Genomic DNA, 6,610 nt, shown 5'->3' with positions numbered 1-6,610 from the left:
ATTAAAGCGTATGTGTTCCTTCAGGGTCACAGTCTTTTGTCAGAAACAAGAACAAGTGATAAACAGATGTGCTAGCACATTAATTAAGGGTGTATTTGGTCCCATAATTGTGTGTGGCTAACATGGAGTGAAAGGTTTTCATGGTAGCAGTGGGAGGCAGCTCCTCTGCAGACATAACAGGAAAAAATGAAGGGTTTAGAGCATCTGCTGACAGATTCAGGAAGCATGAGAATGTGGAGCCCAGCAGCTCACAATCATAGCTCTTGCTGTCGCTATCGCCAATTATCTTCCTGATTGGTTTACTTAACCTGTTCCCAGATTTAAGTTAAGTGCCCCATGGTTTCATCCTTCCGTCACACGATGCAAGCATCCTAGTTGTACATCCAGTATAAGAGCCACAGGAAATGATCAGAGTACAGCATGTTACCATTGTGTTTTGCAGTCTAATGGTTATGAACAGAACGTTCCATCATTTTTCTTGTAGATACAACAAACTGACAGGTTTATATGTGTAATAATCATCATGTTTTTTTAAGCATGTTGAAGCGGAACTATATCTAAAAAAAAGATATTACCGCTATGTCTTCTCTGCAATAGAAGACTCTTTCCTGCTCACTCGCAAAATTAGAAGGTACTCTGAACTGCGCATTCTACCCGTGCCTTGGTACCAGGTTGAATGAATTCCCATACGCATGCATTAGAAGTACATCATCGTAGGCTTGGCAATTACCATGGCTGAAGATGCCGAACCCAGTAGAAGCTGTTAAAGGCATAGTTCACCTTTTGCCATAACACTGCCTATGCAGATAAGGGATGCCTGTAGCTAAAAACAAGCTGTGTAGCTTTGAACAAAGTTGAATATAGTCCTTGCTGTAGGTGTTGGCCATTTACATACCTCAAGAAGCCTGACTGGAATACACCTAGGACCAGGGGCATATTTACCACAAGGCAAACAAGGCATTTGCCTAGGGTGACATTTTTCAGGGGGCAGCACTGTCCTCCTAGAACAGCTGTTCTCAACCTGGGGGTCGCGACCCCTTTGGGGGTCGAACGACGCTTTCACAGGGGTCGCCTAAGACCATCGGAAAACACATATTTCCGATGGCCTTAGGAACCGAGACACCGCTGCTCTATCCGTCTCCAGGTGTGGACGGGATGACATGCCGCCCTTGTCATCTGGACACACCCTCGGGATCAATCCTCGCCGGTGATTGGCCGCCGGAACTGTAGCTCAGGAGAGGCACACAGGCGGCCAATCACCGGCGAGGAGGTGGAGCTTGGAGAGGAGGAGCCGAGCGGCACCGCTAAGATCGAGCGGGTGAAGAGGAGGAGAGCGGCCGGAGAAGGAAAACAGCTGACAGGTAAGTGTCTGTACCATGGGAGAGGGAAGGAGCGAGCGAGCCCAGGCTGGAGCAGGGGTCAGCAAGGTAAGTATCATTGGTGTCAGTGGGAGGAATAGTGCCCCATCATTGGATTCACTAATACCAATGATGGGGCACTATTCCTCCCACTGACACCAACGATGAGGCACGATTCCTCCCCCCACTGACACCAACGATGAGGCACGATTCCTCCCCCCACTGACACCAACGATGGGGCACTATTCCTCCCCCCACTGACACCAACGATGGGGCACTATTCCTCCCCCCACTGACACCAACGATGGGGCACTATTCCTCCCTTCACTGACACCAACGTTGGGGCATTATTCCTCCCCCTGATACCAACGATGGGGCACTATTCCTCCCACTGACACCAATGATGGGGCGCTATTCCTCCCACTGACACCAATGATGGGGCGCTATTCCTCCCACTGATACCAATGATGGGGCACTATTCCTCCCACTGACACCAATGTTGGGGCGCTTTTCCTCCCAATGACACCAGTGATGGGACACTTTTCCTCCCACTGACATCAGTGATGGGACACTTTTCCTCCCACTGACACCAGTGATGGGACACTTTTCCTCCCACTGACACCAATGATGGGACACTTTTCCTCCCACTGACACCAGTGATGGGGCACTATTCCCCCCACTGACACCAATGATGGGGCACTATTCCCCCCACTGACACCAATGATGGGGCACTATTCCTCCCACTGACACCAATGATGGGGCACTATTCCTTCCACTGACACCAATGATGGGGCACTATTCCTCCCACTGACACCAATGATGGGGCACTATTCCTCCCACTGACACCAATGATGGGACACTATTCCTCCCACTGACACCAATGATGGGGCACTATTCCTTCCACTGACACCTATGATGGGGCACTATTCCCCCCACTTACACCTATGATGGGGCACTATTCCCCCCACTGACACCAATGATGGGGCACTATTCCCCCCACTGACACCTATGGCGGGCACTATTCCTCCCACTGACACCAATGACGTGGCACTATTCCTCCCACTGACACCAATGATGGGGCACTATTCCTCCCACTGACACCAATGACGGGGCACTATTCCTCCCACTGACACCAATGATGGGGCACTATTCCTCCCACTGACACCAATGATGGGGCACTATTCCTCCCACTGACACCAATGACGGGGCACTATTCCCCCCACTGACACCTATGACGGGGCACTATTCCCCCCACTGACACCTATGATGGGGCACTATTCCTCCCACTGACACCAATGATGGGGCACTATTCCTACCACTGACACCAATGATGGGGCACTATTCCTCCCACTGACACCAATGATGGGGCACTATTCCCCCCACTGACACCTATGGCGGGCACTATTCCTCCCACTGACACCAATGACGGGGCACTATTCCTCCCACTGACACCAATGACGGGGCACTATTCCTCCCACTGACACCAATGATGGGCACTATTCCCCCCACTGACACCTATGATGGGGCACTATTCCCCCCACTGACACCTAAGATGGGGCACTATTCCTCCCACTGACACCAATGATGGGGCACTATTCCTACCACTGACACCAATGATGGGGCACTATTCCTACCACTGATACCAATGATGGGGCACTATTCCTCCCATTGACACCAGTGATGGGACACTATTCCTCCCACTGACACTAATGACGTGGCACTACTCCTCCCACTGCAAAATTACAGTTATGAAGTAGCAACGAAAATAATTTTATGGTTGGGGGTCACCACAACATAAGGAACTGTATTAAGGGGTCGCGGCGTTAGAAAGGTTGAGAACCACTGTCCTAGAAGAAGGGAGGGAAGAGGGGACACATGCGGCTTGGGGACCAGGTGGGATCTGAGAGAGGCTGCAGACTGCTTGACTCTCATTCCCGGGGATGTACAAAGCTGTGAAGGTGAGTGTCTTTCTCTCTCTTGCTGGGAGGGGAGTGGCTGGTGTATGGGGGCGATGGCAGTGGAAGGCTCTCTTCAGTGGTGGTGGGGGGCAAGGGTGTTGTTGGTCAATGTCAGGCTCTCTCTGGGGTGGTGGGGGCGGATTTGTGTTGCCTAGGGCAGCACAAAACCTAAATACACCACTTCCTAGGACGGTGCTGAGAGATACTTAGCTGTTACTAATCACCTTCAGTATCACAGGAATGAGCTCTTTCTTTGATTTCAATCCCTTATATGCTGTTTCTCTCCCCTGATGCAGTAGCTCTGAGCTCAGTGTTTGGGTTCGGTGGAATCCTAAGGTTCCTCCACAGGTTGTCCGAGGTTCCTTGAGAAATGAGCAGTTTTTGCTTCTCAGGTAAGTTCCCACTGACACCATTGATCTTTTTAGCAATCTATAAGGGGGTAATTCTTCCCAATGACCACAAGTGTAAGGAACATTCTTTCCTCTGACCATCACACTAATGTATCATGAATTGTAGATGTAGTTACTTTTAGCAGGGGTTCTCTGAGACTGGAAAGTTACGTCAAGGGTTCTTCTTGAAAAGGTTGAGAAAGGCTGGTGTACAGAAACAGGAGGGAGTCTCTTAGCAAAGTCCTTAGCAAAATCCCAAAAGTTTCCAGTAAGGCTTCATGAGGTACATCATTGGCTTACACCTATAGCAAGTTTATTATTCAACTTTTTTCAAAGCTGCAGTTTTTTTTTTTACATTCGCTCCTTATTTGCATAAGCAGTTTTTTTTTTGGAGAGGTGAACTAGCCAGCAAGGGAGTTTATAAAAGTTGCATTGCTGAATGTACCGTGACTATAGTGGACTTTGCTTCCATTTTAATTTATCTATGCCATTGTGTGTAAAATTCTGTCTCTCATACTACAGATTTGTTATACCTGATTTTAGAAAAATATTAGTAAAAACATTAACTTACACTGCATTTTTTTTGCATCATATGCAGAGCCCTTAAAACCCATTCGCTGAGGGCTGATTCACACTTTAGTGATCTGATGGGATGATGTGCTTTATGATTGAACTACCAATGCAGCACAAAGGATCAAAAAACATACATGACACTTTTTTTAGCAATGCAACACATCACAGTTCATCAATCATTGGGGTGCCATTTATAATGAATGGCCTTGCAATACACTGCATAAAGAGTAGGTTCATGGCTGTGTCCTGCAAGAGCAACTAATAGGTGTGAATGGGCCTTGAGCCTCCTATCATCTTTAACTTGTAATGGTATTTCAAATGGCATTTTCAGTATTTTTAAATTTGCTGCTTTTGATAAATCACCAGATGATCCTGCCATGAAGGTCATTGTTCAGGCACTTCCTGCTAAAGGGTCACAACGCTGTCCTTGTTTTTACATTGTGTTCATGCATTATCACCTTATTACACAGCCTTTTGATGGAGACTTAAGGTGGGAATACACGATTAGAAAATCAACTGATCGGTCATCCGACAACCGAGAGGCGCTCGTTCATTGGTCGAAATTGTGGCCCACATTAACCAATCTAAAAAAATTGTTCATTGGGCAATACGTAGTGTTGACGTCTTCCGTACAAGTGGAAGTGATGCAGTGTGCGTGTGACCTTGTAGCCACGCCCTTCCGGCCAGAACAAGCGATATACACAACAAATAACAGCATTAACTATATACATAAATAGTGATACATAAAAATAGAATATATATAATTCTGGTTTCAGTATCTCATTAGGCCAATCTACTTATAACATTTGGATTTTTCGTTTGTGTTTACGAAGATTCCTTGGACATAAACATCTGGGTCATCTTCTGTTTCCGCTCATGTGTGATAGCGCTTGATAGATTTTTTTCGTACAACTGTCATACCACCGCATAGAAAATCAGTCGTTTGTATGCGAAACAACAACATTTTTCAATGTTGTTCAACCGGATTTTTACGTTCACAATATCGTTATCAGTTAAAACACCCTGCTCATCAACGAAGAGAAAATTGTTCGATCAGTGGTCCTGCAAAATTTTTATTATCATGTGTACGGGGCATTAGAGTGGCTGTTTCAACATGCAGGCATGGTCCACTGTTGCCTCTATTAGGAAACCTGCTCTGAAAATGCTATTGTGTGTACGTACAGTTGTGACCAAAATTATTCAACCCCCAATGCTGTAAAGGGGTTTAGGGACTATAGTGTACATTTGGAATTGTATTCAGAATCAAATCCTACAAGGACGTTGTAACTACCCAAATGCAACTAAAATGACATCAATTGTTTATGTAATACAGTAGTAAATGGTTCTTATGTGGTTTCTTCATTGCCACAATTATTCAACCCCTTAAAGACTACCACTCTGAAGAACAGAGGTTCATACAGGTGCTTTCCATCAGGTATTGAAAACACCTGTGGATGTCACCGAGCAGCAATCAAGCATAATAAGCACCAATTAGGCAGCTTTAAAATGACTGTGATACTCAGCTCCTTCTAGACATTTACTGGTGTGGTTACAAACATGGTGAAGGCAAGAGAATGGTCCAGGAAGACAAGAGAAGAGGTGATTTCTCTTCACAGGAAGGGCAATGGCTATAAGAAGATTGCAAAGATGTTAAACATACCAAGAGACACCTTAGGAAGCATCATTCGCAAATTCAAGGCAAAGGGCACTGTTGAAACGCTACCTGGTCGTGGCAGAAAGAAGATGCTGACTTCGACTGCTGTGCGCTACCTGAAGCGTAGAGTGGAGAGAAGTCCCCGTGTGACTGCTGAGGAACTGAGAAAAGATTTGTCAGATGTGGGTACAGAAGTTTCAGCCCAGACAATAAGACGCACACTGCGTAATGAAGGCCTCCGTGCCAGAACTCCCAGGCGTACCCCCTTGCTGTCTCCAAAGAATAAGAAGAGTCGACTGCAGTATGCCAAAAGCCATGTGGACAAACCACAAAAGTTGTGGGATAGTGTTCTGTGGACTGATGAAACAAAATTAGAACTGTTTGGGCCCATGGATCAACGCTATGTTTGGAGGAGGAAGAACAAGGCCTATGATGAAAAGAACACCTTGCCTACTGTGAAGCATGGTGGAGGGTCAATCATGCTTTGGGGCTGTTTTGCTTCTGCAGGTACAGGGAAGCTTCAGCGTGTGCAAGGTACCATGAATTCTCTTCAGTACCAGGAGATATTGGATGGAAACGTGATGCAGTCCGTCACACACCTGAGGCTTGGGAGACGTTGGACCTTTCAACAGGACAATGATCCCAAGCATACCTCCAAGTCCACTAGAGCATGGTTGC

The sequence above is a fragment of the Staurois parvus genome, unplaced genomic scaffold (genome assembly GCF_062004578.1).
Source record: "Staurois parvus isolate SC_StPar_1 unplaced genomic scaffold, SC_StPar_1.0 ptg000133l, whole genome shotgun sequence".
Lineage (NCBI taxonomy): Eukaryota > Metazoa > Chordata > Amphibia > Anura > Ranidae > Staurois > Staurois parvus.
Note: the sequence above shows the minus strand (reverse complement) of the source record.